The sequence below is a fragment of the Tinamus guttatus genome, unplaced genomic scaffold (assembly GCF_059628265.1).
Source record: "Tinamus guttatus ecotype Peru unplaced genomic scaffold, ASM5962826v1 Tinamus_guttatus_pri_ptg000472l, whole genome shotgun sequence".
NCBI lineage: Eukaryota > Metazoa > Chordata > Aves > Tinamiformes > Tinamidae > Tinamus > Tinamus guttatus.
In genome coordinates, this window is record NW_028289006.1 from 8615254 (window position 1) to 8632756 (window position 17503).

Below are 17503 nucleotides of genomic sequence, written 5' to 3' on the forward strand. Positions count from 1 at the left end.
ATGCTCTTTCCCAATGGTCAGGTAGTTAAGGTTTTTATATAAAAGGTAGACTGCAAAAGCCTGTTTTGTACTCACTTGGAGCAGGGATAGGAACCTATTTTTCATGCTTTTTTGGTGAGAGCTTCAGTATATTATGCCACATTTTTCCTGCTAACACTGATCCAGTTTATATTACTAACTAAATACTGGGTAATGGAAAATGAAAGAAATACAAAAGAGGAGAATTTTATAAAAGTGTGATTAAGCCAAATGATGCCACCCTAGGAGGTTGTAGTTATGTTCAAATCCTTCTCCAGTTAGTTTCTGAAAGTCTCAAGTTGAGGTGCATAAGCCTCCTCAGTAACTGAGTAAGATTTCTAATTCCAAACTAGAGACTGCTAGTAGGGGAGCATGATTAATTTCTGGATTGCACACTGAAGGTTACCATGTTCATATTTTGCAGATCAATCTTCACTTTTGAAAACTTTTTCTAAAATCTAATTAAATTAATTAGAAGAAGAAGTGATATCTCCTAAACAAAGCTTAACTCCAGCAAAGCTCAAGAAGATTCTGGAATTAAAAGCCTACAGAGTAAATGAAAGACAGTGCCTAGATGATATAAAGTAATTTCAGATACATTGTTTATGTTTCCTATATTTCGAACTATGTTGGACTTTGGTAATGTCTGTTTTTCTTACTTTACATGTCTAGTAACTTATCCATTTTTTAAAATGACCAAAGTGGTAGGTCTGCTGATTGACACATAGTTGACGTGGAGAATATCTTTTCAGAAAAACAAATTTTTGTGTGTTTTTAGGATTTTGGAATCCTGGATATTTTAAAAAGAGTTCCTGTTCCAGGAATATGTACTAGCTGCCTTAATATATTTTATCTTATGTTTTTATCTTACGATGTTATTTGAACACTTCAGTAATAATATGTCATATTTAGACTCATTGGTTCTTGATGGAAACTCGTGTATCGAATATACTATCTTAACTTTGTAATAATTTATTAACGCAACTCAGCATCTTTTGATTTCCGTGCTATCACTCTTGACAAGTAGTAAGCACAGGTTTCTGAATGTTGAGAGTAGGCTAATGTATTCTATGAGTTGTTTTTTTTTTTTTTTCTTTTTGTGAATTTCGTCAATAGCTATTTCTAAAGAGTCTTTTTATATATATATAAATAACTTGGGAATAAAGAATTTAAAGAGAATAATATTCACTGCTGTTCAGGTCAATACAAAACCTGTGGGGGAACTTGCCCTCTACCAGATATTTTTCACCCATAGGGATTTGTGCTGTTCTCAGAAGTGATTTTTGTCCTTAGTATGTGCTTGACTGTACATTCACTGCAATGTGTAGACTTTAAGCATATTATTGTATTTTAAGAAGAAAATGGTAAGAATAGGCTGGGAGAGAATATTTCTTAAAATAAAAATTAAAAAATCCACAGTGGTTTGAAGTTTATGTCTTGATATCTCAAGCAAACATGGTTCTTTGAGAATTTAGATGAATGTAAAAGACAAATAGCGTGTGTGTTCTCTGCTGGTTAGCTGCCTCTATACTTTACATATACTTTGTAACCTTTGTTTTAGGTTGCTAAACATATAATTTATAGACCTTTGTGCCACCTAATTAGCCATTCTCCTTTTGTGTTTACTGTCTAGAATTTTTTTATTCCCATAAGAAAATAAAAAAATCAAACGCTCCAGCTCCTTTAATTCCATCTCCACATTGTTGTTTTATGTTGCAAAAATTTCCACCGAGTATGTTGTACTAACTCGCAAGGAGGAAGATCACGGAGGACCTGCATAACAAGACATAAAAATTCAACATAAGGAGTGGAAATGTGAAATAAACCAAATTGAGCCCATCACATTGATCTGTACAAAAGAGTTTTGACAGAAAGTTACTTCTTTAGAGGGAGAAGAATAACAAGGTGAGTAGGTGTCATGACTGTTTTGGGATGGGATAATTTAGTTACTGGTATAAATGTAGACAGAGATCTTCAGTGTCACTGAAATGGATGGGCTTGACAACTTGGATCCAGCATACCAAAAGAGTATCACATACATATATGTAACCAGTATAACACACTGTATACCCAAATCTCATGTTTCTACATGATTTATGATGCATTTTTTACAAATTTGATGAAAGCAAATGAGTCAGTTTAATTACCAGCTTCAGTCTTTGATGATTCCTTCCCTTAGAAGGCAAATATAAGAACATAATTACCATTTGATTATATAGAAATTTACAGTATTTACCCTCCATTTAAATGTGCTTCAAAATTACAGTGTAATTACATTTTTTTTTATTCTATATAATTGAGCAATCCTCAAAAAAATTTATCACTTCCAACTTACTGATGATATTTTTGTCTTCGGATTCGGCATTCAGGGATTTTTCTAATGGCTGTCATTTGTCCCAAACATACACATAGAGTGCTGACACAAAGTATCTAATTATATAATACTGCAAAATACTACTGAAATTCAAAGAAGAGAGCTTTAGCTTTTCAGCTTTAGGCTGCTAAAACAAATAGGCTTTACCATTCACTCAATTTCCAGAATCACTGTTAACTTTTGCATATGCCCAAATATATAAACATATAAGCAGATGGAATGTAACCAATCACTATAGAGGAATCATATTATTTCCACTTTCATTGCCTAATTGTGTTGAGAGTAGTGGAGGGACAAAGAACCAAATCTATGAAACTACAAGTAAATAGTAACTTGAATGATTTCATGTGTGATGCATATGTCATTTTCCTTCATAAGCATTCCATGCTAAATTTTAATGTGCTTGTGACTGTTCAATCTCTTAAAAAGTTAATTATTTTTCATTTTAAAATGAAACACTGATTTTGGAATGAAATATTGTTTCCAAATGGTAAATATTTTGTGTTAACAGTGTAGGTGGAATACAGAGAAAAAAAGCCAGAAGTCTCTAACTCCAAGAGCTTTTTTTTCTGTGCTTGCATTAGGCTATTCCTTCCTGCCCTGCCAGTTTAGTTAGCTTGTAAATAAATGACTGTTTTCTTCATCAGCAGCATAAGCATAATGATTGCACATATTCTATATTTTTTTCTCCTAGGGTGGTGGTGAAAATCCCCTGGATATGTTACTGCAGCAGTTTATTTGGCATTTTATAACTTCCAAAAATAAATTGCTGCCCAGTATCCTTGTCAGTGCTCTGTTTGACAACATGAACATATTTCAGAACAAAAATGTGAGAAGAGTTTTAGTGTCTATAGTGTACAGGTATGTACAGGTGTATAGTGTACAGGTGTATACTTGTATTGTGTGTACAGGTTTTTACATATATTAGAATCAGGAAAACAAAATCTGAAATAATTTAGATGATTTTAGAGTGTATCTTTTGCTTAAGATTATATTTACCTTGTAATAGTGTTTCTTAAAATGTAATAGTATAATTCCAAAGGATTTCTTATAAATTTAAAAATCAAGCCAAATTATATTGTATTATTTCATAGTCTCATGGCCCTTTCTCAAACAAAACTTTCCTTTATTGAAATGAATTTCTTCTAGAGAAGAGATGAGATAAAAAGTACATGCATTAAGATTTTCTTTTTGGTACTTAACACATTCTAGTATTTTCTTACTATGTTTTACTTCAAAAATAGCTTTTCGGGTGGTTGCATACAGATTAATTACTTGGAATCAGGTTTCTGGCTTGGACAAGAGCTTGAATCTTCGATAAGTCAGGTCCCACTGGATTCAGTCAGGTCCCTTATGGGATTCTGCCCATAATGTTTTACAGGCTTTAAGGGAACATTCCGATGTCACAGGCATATACAGAGATTTGAGCAACATTTAACTTTTTCTGAATTTTGAATCAGGTGCTTAACATTTTATGCCAAATGTACTTGTCAGAAAAAAAAAAAACTCCCAAAATTCAAATATTACTAGAATTCCTAAGAGTTTTCTATCTTATTTACCTGATATTTGAGGGTTTTCCCATTAACAATTTTTCCAAACAACAAATGAGCATTTCATTTCCAAAACATTTAGAGTAAAGATGTCAGTCTATCAACTGCTAGCTTTGTTAGCTGAATAAGGCTGAGAAAATGTAATCCTTGTGCATGCAAACACAGGCTTTTTCTTGTGCAATGACTATATGCAGATTTGGCCTGACTAGCTGGTTGGCTGGGATTTTAATTAATCTGAATAATTGAAAAATTAATCTGTGATGCTCAGTGCCTTCATTGACATGTATTTTTTAGAAATTAATTTTTCCTTGTGGGTGAATTACTTTGTTTAAAATAATACTTCTTGCTAGGTCCAGTTAAAATAAAAAGTTAAAATCCCAGCTGGTACAGAAATTCTTGTATCTCTGCTGTATCTTGAAGTATTGAGGTTGGTCAGTCTTATCCATGCAATGTTCATTATGTCCATACCTGTACTTTTTGACATCTTTAGGAATTAGATCAGGTTTTCTCTAGAATTTCTTCCATGATCAAATCTTGCTCCTCAATTTTATGTTAATTCACATTTTACTTTAGATGTTCTGTATTTCTAGTTCTTATTTCTGAGTTTATTAATTTGTTTAATAATGAAAATTAAGTATCTACATTACTACTTCTTTATATTTTATTTTATTCAAAAATTCATAAAATAGATATATGTAATTATTTGGGGAAGGAGTCTACTGTTTAAATATCAGTTGATGAAGTCTGTTTGCCTTTTATTAGCTTGATTATAGTAGATTGCTCTTACATTTTTTTTCTTAAGTAAAGTGAAAGTAAGTGCATGAAGTAAGTGCATGCAACATACGAATGTCTTGATTGAAATATTTCCAACATTATTGGAAACATTATTATGTCTTGATTGAAGTATTTCCAGCATTATTTATAGTTCCAGTGGATTCTGACAGAGGAAAAATTCTACAACACTATGCTGAACTGATGAGTTGTAAACCTGTACTACACAGTCACACCTTTATTGAATAGTTGACTAGCAATATATGGATTAGCTAATGTTCAGTAACCTGTTCTGATAAGCTTAAAGATGACTGCTTGAAATGGTTGTTATGAAACTGTTACAGATGAGAACCCTAAGAGAGTTTCTTCTTAGAGTTTGTCAGTGCAGGGGGTGCTTATTTTTTACCATCTAGATTATTTTTTTATGAAAATAATTTTGTTTTGCAGTTTATCTGCTTTTGATTTCCCTTAGCAAAGCCGAGATGTTATAAACAAACTTTAGCTCAAATGTTTTCAAGGAAAATCATACAATTCTTTTCTATATAGATTAGTCACTTCAATAATATTGCTGGGTTTTTGTATTGTTTTCCAAAATATATTTCATATATTTGGTTTTGATGTCTGAAATTACAGGCTGAGAGTGTTTCTAGTTAAGTCAATATTTAAGGTATGCAATCATAGGTATTTAGAGAAAAGCCAAGTCCTGTGCTTGAGTAACTATTTCATTGCTGTAAAATTCCATGAGGCTAGGAATGATTGGTCTTTTATATATGACTAGGGAGTAGAAAACAAAATATTTTCATAGCTTCTTCTGTAATGTTAGTTTTTTTCTACAACTGAATTTTGGTGAAGTTGGTAAGAGAATCTGTTATGAACTCTCGCAATTTCCTGATAAACTCACATCTTGAATGTTCTGAATACATAGGGCTTTGTGCTTTCACTGGTGGAGAGAAAGTAAGCTTCCAGATCTAGCATTGCAGAAGACTGAATAATAAATGATTCACAAACCATTTTTGCCTGAACATAAGAAATTAATTCAAAAATGACAATCTTAATGAACTCATGGTCTGGAGGTCTCGCTAATGTTTTTTCAATTTTGTGTTGGAGCATCCTCAAAAAATTAATCACAGTTAGTTACATTTTTTGAACAACAGCAGAGCCACAGACATTTTTTTTTAAAGAATGTGGCCATCAGAATAGCTTCCTGACATCTGATATCAGAGAAATGGTTTTGATGCCTTCAGTTGCCTCTGTTCTAGATGGTACACAGAACGTGTTGTATTTTGCACAGATTTTTTTTTAATTAGGTTGATTTTTTGCACCCTATGGAATTACCTCATATTTTGTGTTGCTAAATTAAAATATATAGATTTTTATCTATATCGCTACTGTTTGGATTATGCTTCCTTTTCCTTCTTTTTAGACCATGATTCTCATCAACAAGTGTTTTGACTCAGTATTTTGGTTACTTCCATTTCTTAATGAAGCTGCTAAAGTGTTGAAATAGACTTTTCATCAATGCTTTAAAAATACGTTTATAAGACAAATACATGATTTTGTAGATTACAGAAGAGATAAGTAGCAAGAGTGGAAAGTCATAAAGAGCATAAAGAAACTGTCTATATGATTTAATTGTGGGAAAGTTTTCTTTTTTTGTTGTTCTTTGTTTTGTTTTGTTTTGTTTTTTCAGTTAACAGAGTATGGAAATATACTGTGAATGGACTTGTTATGACTCATATATTTGTATTTGTCTTCCTCCCCTTTCAAGTTTTCCTGACGCAGCACTAGTATTTCAGGCATTTTCTGTGCTGATACTCTCCTGTTCCCTGTTCCCATGTGCCTGGCTGAGATATGACTAGTTGCATCTTGTAGTCGAGGTCCCAGAGAGAGAGAGGCCATAAAGTTATGCAGAAATTGGCAAATTTATGCTCTCTGGCAGATCCTTGTGAGTCTAACATTTGAACAGTGTTGCCACAGTCTAAGACATAGTTTTATAGAAGTTGCAAGCACCATCATCACACAATCAACCATCTGTACATCCCATGACACATCAGGTAATCCCTGCCTTCTCATTTCTGTGGTAGGGGGTGACTTTTGAAATCTGAGAGAGGAATTAATTCAATTGTGTTTTAACACAAAATAGGTGAAAATAGAGTTAAGGGGCACCCAGCCATAACAGAAGACCTCCAAAATTTTTGTGGCCAGAAAAATCCAGCAGTGCAAGGACATATGCATAGACATACAGCAGAATATTTTATCCCTTGCTGGGGATGTGTCTGTTATTAGGCCATAACCACTAGTATCATATGGCAGCCCCGGATTTGTTTCTGGTTGAAAATGAAAATTAGAAACAACTGTTCTGCAGTGATAATAATCATCCATTGCCAAGGAAGAAGGAAATTCATCATCACCAGGATTCCTTAAATTGAGACAGGATGTTTCTTTGCTCTAGGAAACCACAAATTATTGGGTTTGACAGTATTCACTGTCATATGTTCCACTTCAGGAATTACTGGTGAAACTTTATGGCCCATGTTAGACAAAGATCAAACCAGATGATCCTTAAGTCTTAAAATCTACCCTTAAAATTTACATCTGCTCAGAAACAGAATCTGATCAGAAAATGATAAAGGGGAAGAGAATCACTGAAACACTGGCATAAAATGTTTTCTTTATAATAGGCACCATTTTTTCAGAACTGGAAAGTTTGCTTGTTCTAAAATTGTTCCATTTGCAGGATTGGTTGTAGTCGTAGGCTAACCAAGAGCTTCTTGCACAGAAAAGCCAAACTGGGAGTTCTTTTGACTCCTCTCCAGTGTATATCAACCATGATGTCAAATCATAGAAGGTTCATCTGCACATACAGTGACTGTCTAAGCAAAGGAAGCACCATCTTTTTACAAATGAGAAATTAGGCACAAAGTGACAGGGACATTCAAGATAGATTGTGATGGTGCTCAGAGCCAGAGCTCCCATCTGGGTTCTCCAGTTCTTCTCACACCGGAGTCCTTTACTCTAGGAAGATAAGTGGATGGATGCAAGTAAGATATTGAGGAACTATCCTGACAAAGCTGTGACTATGTAAATCTTTCCTAATTCCTTCTGCTGAAATTAGGTTACCATCACACTGTTAAAAGGAGTAGTAGTACATTGTGTGCCACATCTGATATATGAGGGAAGAAGATAGAGTCAAGGAATGAAAGGGAAAATTTAGTGGAAAAAAAAAAAGACATGAGGTAAGCTCGTATTTTTTCTTTATCTGTGTGAAAGAAGGAAATGCCATAAATCAGAGACATTACTTTTTCTTCTGTCTTCTGTTTTAGCTTTTAGCTGCATGTCATATCACTTTTTTTAGAATGTATTATAAATTTCCAACTACTTTGACTTTAATTTGGACTTGGGTTTGATGAATGTGAGCATATGACATAAAATTTTAAAAGACAATCTCGATCTTTTTACAGACAATTTTAAAGACAATCTTATTTTACTAGGGTTAAAATACAAGTGTGTCTATGCTCTTTTAACTGTCATGCAGTCATATTCAAGTTTCTTTAACCTATTGCTACAAAACTATAGCTGCAGAGATTACATTTTTTATATGTTCATTTTATGTCATCAAGCATACAAACAGAAGTCCCGTGATCATGTAAGGCTTGCACTGCTAGTTACACAGCTTAGTAAATCCTCAGGAGTTGTTTGTAAGATTGAAGAATAAGAGATACATTAAATGTACTCAGAACAAATGTCAGAATCATCAGAACACAGTGTCATGGGGCTTAACATTGACATGCACCCTTTTAAACCACCACCTATTGATTTGTTCTCTGGTGCTTGAAAAAAAATATCAGCAAGGAAAAAAGGCTATTTTCATCTTTTTTTTCAGGGTTTTTCTAGAACTTTATTCACAAGGGGTGCTTCAGATGACCCCACCTCAGAAAACTGCAGGAAAAAAGTTATTCTGTCCCCTCTCCATTTCTTCTTCTATAGATGCAAAATTATCTTCCTTGTAGCTCTCTGTACACCATAATTTGGCCATAGCTGGAGAAGATCTAAGAAAATCTAAGAAAAATTCTACAAGAATACAGCCTGAAAACTGATCCCTGCTAAGAGAAGTTTAGTAACAGAGCTGAACACTTAATAAATAAAACATCTGACCTAATGGTAGAGGCTAGTCAAAAACTTGAAAAAAAAAAGTTGTAGAAGAGGAGAGATCTGTGGTAACTATTTCCTTTTGCAGAAATATGGAATTTTAACACCTCAAAGTCTTGTTTTGACAGATGTGGTGGGCCTATTGCTGATAAAAGTTAGTCAATTAAATTAACAGATTGAGAAGAATCAACCTCTCTATATATTTTAAATAAAAGTTATCTGTCCTACACGGTATTTCTCACTGAGGCTTTGTAAAGCACTTTATGAAAACTGCTTAGTTTAGCAACAGTGACTGAAACTCATTTAATATCAATACTGATATTTGCTTTCTCATTCTTCTCTACTAATACTTCTAATATTCATATGGAAAGCAAAAGCCTTTCGTTAAAAGAGGACAAGTGAAGCAAAAGAAACCAAAAGCTTTTACAGCAAAATATTAAGAAACAGGCTTAAGGCAATTCTACTCACCTTTAAATTATCAGCTGAACTTCCTTGGGACAGCAGTGAATACATTTTTCAGATATACATCTTTTGTTATGCCTGTACATTGAACCGCAGTTCATCATATGTTGTACAGCTTTCAGCACATGAAGAGTTCAGTACAATGGCTGTTCATTAGAAGAAGTTTTCAGTATAATTACATTTAGCCTGAATGACAAAAATAAGATAAAAGATCTTATTTAGAGTGTGATCAAACCAAATAGAAATGTTTCAGTGCATTCTCCAACTTCAGTTTCAGCAAAGACATCAGCTAATAACATTCAGATAGTCCTATATGAGACATCACCTAATTACTGCCTTCCATCTGTTGAAATGGGAATTGGATAATTTACTATACATCAAAGTAGAGACACTATTGCTATAAATGTCATCCTTTTCTGACAACAACCCCTGGAAAGCCTTATATTAAATAAAGTTTTTTGAAAACAGCCTGCTTCCCTAAAGATCTGTGTTGGTCTCTGAATATACACACCCATGCTGAGCAGCAAATTACATGTGAAAGCATAAGAACATCTGCAATTTAGGTTCAATTTATCCCTTAAAGGAACAATTCTTTCTCACAGTTAGTTGTAGGACTTTCCTCTCTAGTAAGTTTAATAGATCTTGCCTTATCTAGCAGGGTGAATAATATAATATTCTTGGGAATAGACAAATAGTTAACAATACAAGAACTGCAATTGCTGCTTTGATAGTCTCTCAAAGCCTACATGTACTTGGAAATTTAAGAGTTGCTCAAGTGTTGGGAAGGTTAAAATATACTTAATTGCCTGGGAATTCGGCGCACATAGTTCAGGGCTGAGTCTGGATGTAAGCTTTTCACATAATGGTTGAGGTTGAAAGGGACCTCTAGATCATCTAGTTCGATCCCTTATGCCACATCCCAAAGTAATTTCAGGGCTCATACAACAAATACTGTGATGATGAATACAATTTGATGCCATAAGCATCAAAAGCAGCTTTTCAGTTATGCTGTTTGGAAGCAGCATGTGTTTGTGTAGTGTTCAACACTAATCTCTCAATTTAGGATGTTTACAGTCCTAAACAAGAAAATGTTGTATCATTCAGGTCTATGGCTTTCATTTTACAAATAGAAAACTTCAGTAACTTTCTTTTACATATCTATGTGTGTATATGTATAGCAAGAGCTCATAAATCTATATAAATAATGAGCTGTACATCTCTGCATAGGTTTTTTTAAATAAATGGCAAAAATTTGCGTGGGAATTATAAGTGTAAATTTTTGCAGGAACATTGACATTGAAGTCATTCATAAAACAGCTATACACTGGTAGGAAAAAGAATTAAGGAACATAAGGTATTTTATAAATACATCAAAGGGAGGAAGTGCTAGAGAGAAAACAGTTTCAAGAATATCTACTCAAGACTAGTTATGGCAGTTTGGATTTCCAAGAAAAACAAAAAAAAAAGTTGTTTCACAAATGAAAGGAATTAAAACAGTAAGATATGGAAAAATATTCCCTCCTTGTTTAAAGACTGTCTTAATTCTTCAGTTTCTGCTCACTGATCTTGTAAAAAGCAAATTATTGCTTAATACCTGCTTCATACACAACAAGCTGCCCTAGCAGGGTGTTCACAGCCTTATTGTGGCTGTGAAGCTACAAAGAGAAAGAGACTGGTTTCATTTTTTCATATTAGCCAAATTACTGATTTCTAAAGTAAATTAGGGTTTTGAAGTTCAGCATCTGTAGACATATGATTGGTCCATAGTTTCCACGAACTATTTGTTCAGATCATAATACAAAGTTGGTATCAAGAGTTTTGCAGTTCTTAGTAGTGAATATGAATGATAAACAAAACTGCAATTTTTGGAACTAGGCTTTTGCACCCAGGGCTGAATAACATATTGCTTTATCTATATCTCACATATATCTAAAAACTTTCAAATCATCTGGGAGTATCTCCCAGTCAAGGTACCTTGGGTTTTGCAAGAGTGGAACTATTCCTCCAAGTAAATGCCATTCAGGACCCATTAACAAAATCTGGATCAGTTATAATCCAGACATGTGACAGAACAGACCTCTGTGGGCTCCTTAGTTGCAAGTGAATTCTGAAGAGGGATGAAGAAATGGGAAGGACTGGCAACGTAAAGACCATCAGTAATAAGATTTTTCTCCACGCTGCTGCTAACTAGAGGCTGTGGAATTAATGTACCACAGGCAGATTCATTTCCTTAGAAGTAGACTCACTCAACTAGGACGCAGTGATTTGAGGCTACTGTATAAAGTGGTTGGCCCCTGCTTCAAAAGGAGAAAAGACCCGCTCTTAACCAATTTCTCCTTGAGGCCTCAAGCTGGCTTGTAATCTGGCATCTGCAGCCACTGCTGACCACAGGCCCCAGGAAGGCTGTGCTACAGGCACTCTCCATAACTTTATCATTGACTAGTGGTATGATAGGCATGCTTTGAATAACTATTTGCACTGAGTATCAATTAAGTACGCAATAAAACAACAATCAGCTTTATAGTAGATCATTGTTTCCTCATGCCAGAGGAATCATAGCCCAGAGTTCTTAAGTGCTTACCCAATTCATTTTCCAAAAACAATAGCTGGGTTTCTGCCAAGTGTGTAGAAGTTATACAACAGCTTCTTCATTACATTTGTGGAACTACTTAGTTTCACGCTGGAAAAGATATGCTGTGCACATGAGTTAAGAACAGCATGTAGGATTCACTTTGAATTTTCTGGCTTGTGATGCACCATATGGGGCATACTCAGGAGTTCCCTGCTGTGGCAGAAAATGACATAGGTTCTGCTGTTACTAGCAAACATAAGATGTCACAGCCTTTGATATTACCATAGGATCATGTCTTGAAACAGTTTAAGAGCAAAAGCAAGAGACAAATCTACTGCTAACATCATTGCCACTTGTTTCAGTGACTTGACTCTGATAAACAGTGACTCTAAGGTGTATATTTTGAAAATTGCCTTTCATATGTCATCTGAACTGAAAGCCTATGTGGTATGAGCACCTGCTAAGAGAGATGAATTATTTTGTAGATACATGTGTTTTTAGATGTATAAGTTGGGAAGGAAGGAAGGGCAGGGAAAAATGGTTAAAATTAGAATGCCTTTTGATGTAACATGTACAATTTAGTTGTATCCAACTGTTTCAGTAATAGTTTTTAGGAAATGATTTGTTTTCTAATGGTCTTCATTGTAAGGTCCCACAACATCTTATGAAATAATGTCAGTATCATTCTTTCCATGGTAAGACAAGGCAGAGGAGGAGAATAGAAGTGGCCACAGTCAGGCAGGCAGTGGCAGAGGTGGGATTTTTCATGAGAACATGGAGTCCTAGAATAGTTCTCTGTACATTATTTTTAATCAATTCCCATTTAGAAGGATGAAAAGATCTGCAGTATAGTTATTGCTGGGACAAGAAGATTTTCAGATCAGCCTTCTTTCTCAAAGACTTCTTCCATTTAGCCCATTTTCACACAGAGATACAGGTAATAGCAACTAGGAAAACAATAATTTTCCTAGGATTTCTAGAATTATGTAAAATAAATAGAATTATCTGAAAAACAAACAAAAAATCAAGCAGGAGTTCCAACACAAATTTTTCATTTTTAATGGTAAAATTATTTTGTGCATTCTTTGAGCAACAAATTTATGTTAAATGATAATTTATAGCATTTAATATGAAAGTAAATACAGAGTGTTTCCTTTCTCTGCTCTAGATGTGCAGGTATTGTATGGAACACATTTGTAATTTTTAAAATGATATATTCTGTTCTGGAGAACAGAATCAATTATTTGGTTGTTAATATTTTAAGCATAGATATACCTTACTATTTTTTCATATCTGTGTTAATCATGTCTGCATGTAGGTTTCGGAATCAGAGGCTTTTTTAAGTTTACCGTCTGCAAAAACTACATTAAAAATGTATTATTTAACCGTGGTATCAAGCACTCAGGGTTAGCTTCCTTTCACAAAATGCCTGCATTTCCTCTGGCTTTGTATATTATAATATGCAAGCACCAATCATATTAACATATGCTGTTTTTTAAGTAGGACCCTCCCTTGTTTAGCACAGGAAAAGTACTTATCGCATAATGGCCCACTGTTTAGTACCTTATTTTCTTCTTGTTCCCCGTGTGGCCTTCTGCTCTATGAATTGCACTCTATTCATACATGAAGAAGATTTAATAAATCCCTCCTGGATTTCTCTGTGGAAAACACTACTGAAATCAAACACTCACCAAAGACTCACAGATTTCATGTTACAAGCCACTGTCAGAAGAAGGGAGGCTGAAGCACAAAGAACTTGTGATCAAGCATATCCATTAATGCTCTGTGTTTAAGAAGAGGCTTGATTATAGTATTAGCATAGCACTCAAGTTCCAGCTTACAGGTTCCTTTCTTTGTCCCTTTTGTCCCTTCAGTCATGTTCTGGCTTGGTCGCAGTTAGCTCAGTCCTTTTTGGACACTGTCCCTGCTGGTCCCTAGGAATTTTATCTTCTCATTGCCTTAGGGACATGTCCATGCATTCCCTGATCTCCAGGGTGATCCGTGCTCCCAGATTCTTGCTGTTATTCCTCTACTTTTTTATTCTGTCCCGCTCTGCTCTCTCAGGGAATCTTTTTTCTTTGTCTATGACCTCCTTCCCAAGAGAAGGAGCTGTTTCTTACCTTCCTGAAGAGTTGGTTTGACCCTCAAGAGTTGAACTTTACAGTTGTGATTGAAAGAACATAATGCAGGCTGGAAACAAGATGGCACACATTTCTCTTCATGGTCATGTAGGAAATCTTATGCAGAAGCTGGGCTATAAACCAAATTTCAATGCTTTAGTCTTTTCTTAAGTCTCTTGTTTCATTCAAAATCTCTCTATATACTACATAACTTGCATTCCTCAACTGCACAAGGGGACAATTGCCTAGATCTGACACTAAATCTAACATTTCCCACATTTGCCTTGTAAAATAATGTTATTTTATCAGAGGAGTAAGTATAGTGGGGAAAAAATGAAGTTCTGCAATGTGGTTTTGTATTGATGCCTGCGTGGATCATTGGATTTGAAATACTTTTAATTCTCATTTAAACCAATGGAATAAAAAGGATTTGAGTTTATCTAAGTTAATGCAGTGAAAAGAAGGATTAGCAGATTTTTATCCTCTGCATGGATAAGCCATAGAGAAACATGAGAAATTTTGCCAGTGGCTTTCATGGATATTTGCCAAGAAGAGGGAAAACAGTGAGACTATGGGGCTCTGCTTCAAGCTTCAGAGAAGACACAGCAGCACGGACTATTCTAGCATTGTAACCCACTGTTCTTTTCCAGTTTCTCTAACCCATGTGTATTTCCCAATTCTACCTTTTCCCCTCCCATGATTTCTTGTTGCAGGCATATTTTCCTGTTTATAACATCTTAGCTCCAGTTACTCCCTGTTACTACTTTGTTATTTCTATAATGTATTTCTAGTTTCCTTCTGTCAGCTTTCCCTTGTAGTTGCAAATTACTTCTGTACTCCCAGGCAACGTTTCATTTTCCAGACTTTCCCAATCATACTCCCATTCCCTGTTTTCCCTGTCCCACTCTTCTTACCCAGTCAGTCCTAGCTCTTGAAAATAACTGAATTGTTTTGTTTGGAGTTTTCCAGAAGAATTTGCCCTGAGGCAGCTATGAAGCATATGGAATATCAGCCTACATGGTTGAAGTCTGGCAAAGTTTTATGCAACTTAAAAGAAGGTCTTTAATAATAAGGAGTGCTACCAGCCAAATCTGTATAAATCCTAATCTGGTTCCCTTTGAAGTCAACAGTAATAATCCCAATGGGGCCATTAATGTTAAAACTTTGTAATATAATAAGCAAGTAAGCACATGCTTAAAGTGCTTTTGTGAATTGGACAGCAATTAAAAATGAGAATATATCTCTATTTGGAATATCTGCTTTTACTACTTTTACTTCCATTTTATGAATTTATCCAATGAAAACTGATAAATCTCTCTTTGAAAGACCTCTTTGAATAAAGTGGTCACATGTGCTGGAATCCCAGAACGATGGAAAGCGAAGAAAAATGTTAAAGGGTCATTCCTTCCCATAGCACTATAAATGACTTTCCACTGCACTTTAGAAAGAATCATTCTTTGTTGTGGCTATACTGGGTAGCAGCATTCCAGCTTGTAAGCGTTTTAAGTGTGTGTTCAAAGTAGCATGGGAGAGAGGAACCCAATCTTTTACCTTTATTTTCATTTGTGCTTTCAAGGTACAAGAAGGACTCTTTCATGCCTTCCCTATGGAGTGTGATGCTTTTGAAATTCTCATACAGGGCAGGTTACAGTCTAGGAGCCCTTGGCAATATGGCTGGGATACAAAACCTCACAGAAATATGAAATGCAAGGAAAATAATTGATGAGGCTGGAAAAAAATATACTGTGGCAACATGCCGCAAGGTTGTAACACACAGGGGCTGTTTAGAGTTCAAAAAGAACAGGTATGGCTGTCTGACTTTTGTAGATTGTATAGAGGAAGAGTCTTCTTTTGAGGATTGCAGAGTGAAGCTGCCCAAGTCCTACAATCTTCTGTACACATCCTATTGCCCAAACCACAGCTCAGAGACCATAGACAGTAAGAGTCAAAATTTCCTCCCTTTTCAATACAGTGAGGAGTTCTCCAGATATACCATCTATGAAGTCTGTTTGTATTCGCTTATAAAACCATCCAGTGAGCCATAGCTCTTGAAGCTATTTTGGAAATTTCCACTCTAAATAAGCTGTCATTTTGCTGTCACGCTTATCTATGCTATCATTTTTAACATATGTTACTTAACGCGTCCTCTCAAGGACATCATGTGAAATCAATTCTGTGGGCAAGAAAAGTGTGAAAATAGTCTCTGATGGTTTTTTTTTTTCTTTCTTTCTTTTTTTTTTTTTTTTTTTTTCTGACAGGAAACAACTAGATTCAGTTTCTCTCTACTCTTTGAGAATAACAAACTATCTTTATTTTCTACTCCAAATTCCACAATGGTTCTTCTGGGTATCATAACTTATAAGAAGAACAAGTCATTTTATTTTCTGCTTTGGATCTCTTCCAAGTAGGTCTTGTAGTTTGAATAGCTTGATCCTGGTCTCATTTTTGCACTGAAAAACCCATTAGTGGTCTTAGTCTTATTAATATTGGTGTAATTAAGCTCAGAATAAGGTCCAAAGCCTTTGTTGTTTGTTATATTATTTCAGTTCCCCATGAATCAGAGCAAAATCCCTTTCAGAGCTCTCCTCAGTACACAATATTTGCTGAATTCTGCCAAATAAGATTGTTTCCAGGTTAAATTGACCTAATTATGTTAGACAAATTGTAAATTAATTTTCTTGCTCCAGTTTTTCAGGCATTGGGATGCAAATTGAATTATTGCTTGTTTTTGCTAAACTACCAGTTGATTTCCGATGCTTTCACACATTTATTTTTAGGGTACACAAATTTCCTTGTTGTTTTCTTGAGGGACTGTCCTCTTTGTTCTGTTTTTCACTGCCAGCACTTTCACAGTTCCCACGAACAGTTGCTTTCTTGTTCTGTAATAGGCTTCAGATTATTTTCCTAGCTATGCAGCAGCTCTTCTCATAAGGTGTCTAGTGCAAAATAATACAGGACTGTACAGGACTGCAATTCTCCTCTGTGGAAAGGCCCTATTGAAATTCAAAAGTGCTCGCTTTTGAAAACACTCTCAACAGTGCTACCACTGTTGAGATAGCAGCATCTTTCTGGAGGTAGGTTTCTTTACAGTCATAACTTGCTTCTGTGACAGAATTAAGTGGAATGGTTCAAAAACTCCTAGATCCATGCCACTTCGCTGCTAAAGCTGATCCACAGGTGGTTCCCTCCCTCCTTTCTACATGCAATTCACTTGCCCTGAAGCTTTTTTCCCAACATCGTGATCTTCTCACATTGCCAGGATCCTGAATGTATCCTTTTTTTTTCTTTTTTTTTTTGCACAGCAAGAGGCCTGCCTTTCTTATGCTTTTATGTGGCAGGGCCAAACTCTCTTCTGTTTTGCTCTTTAGTGCAACGCAGAATACAAAGGGAATATAAATGCTTTTTACACTTTTTAATGGAAATCCTATCCAAGTAACGAATAAAACGGAGCAATTCATTCTCATGGAAATGGGCTATGGATTACGCT

The 17503-nt window shown here is 35.1% G+C and overlaps 1 long non-coding RNA gene across 1 annotated transcript in view; it reads right to left on the reverse strand.

Moving 5' to 3' along the window:
• LOC148593014 (uncharacterized) overlaps window positions 1–17503 on the reverse strand; it is a 325329-nt gene that overhangs the window by 197066 nt on the left and 110760 nt on the right. The window lies entirely within an intron of this gene.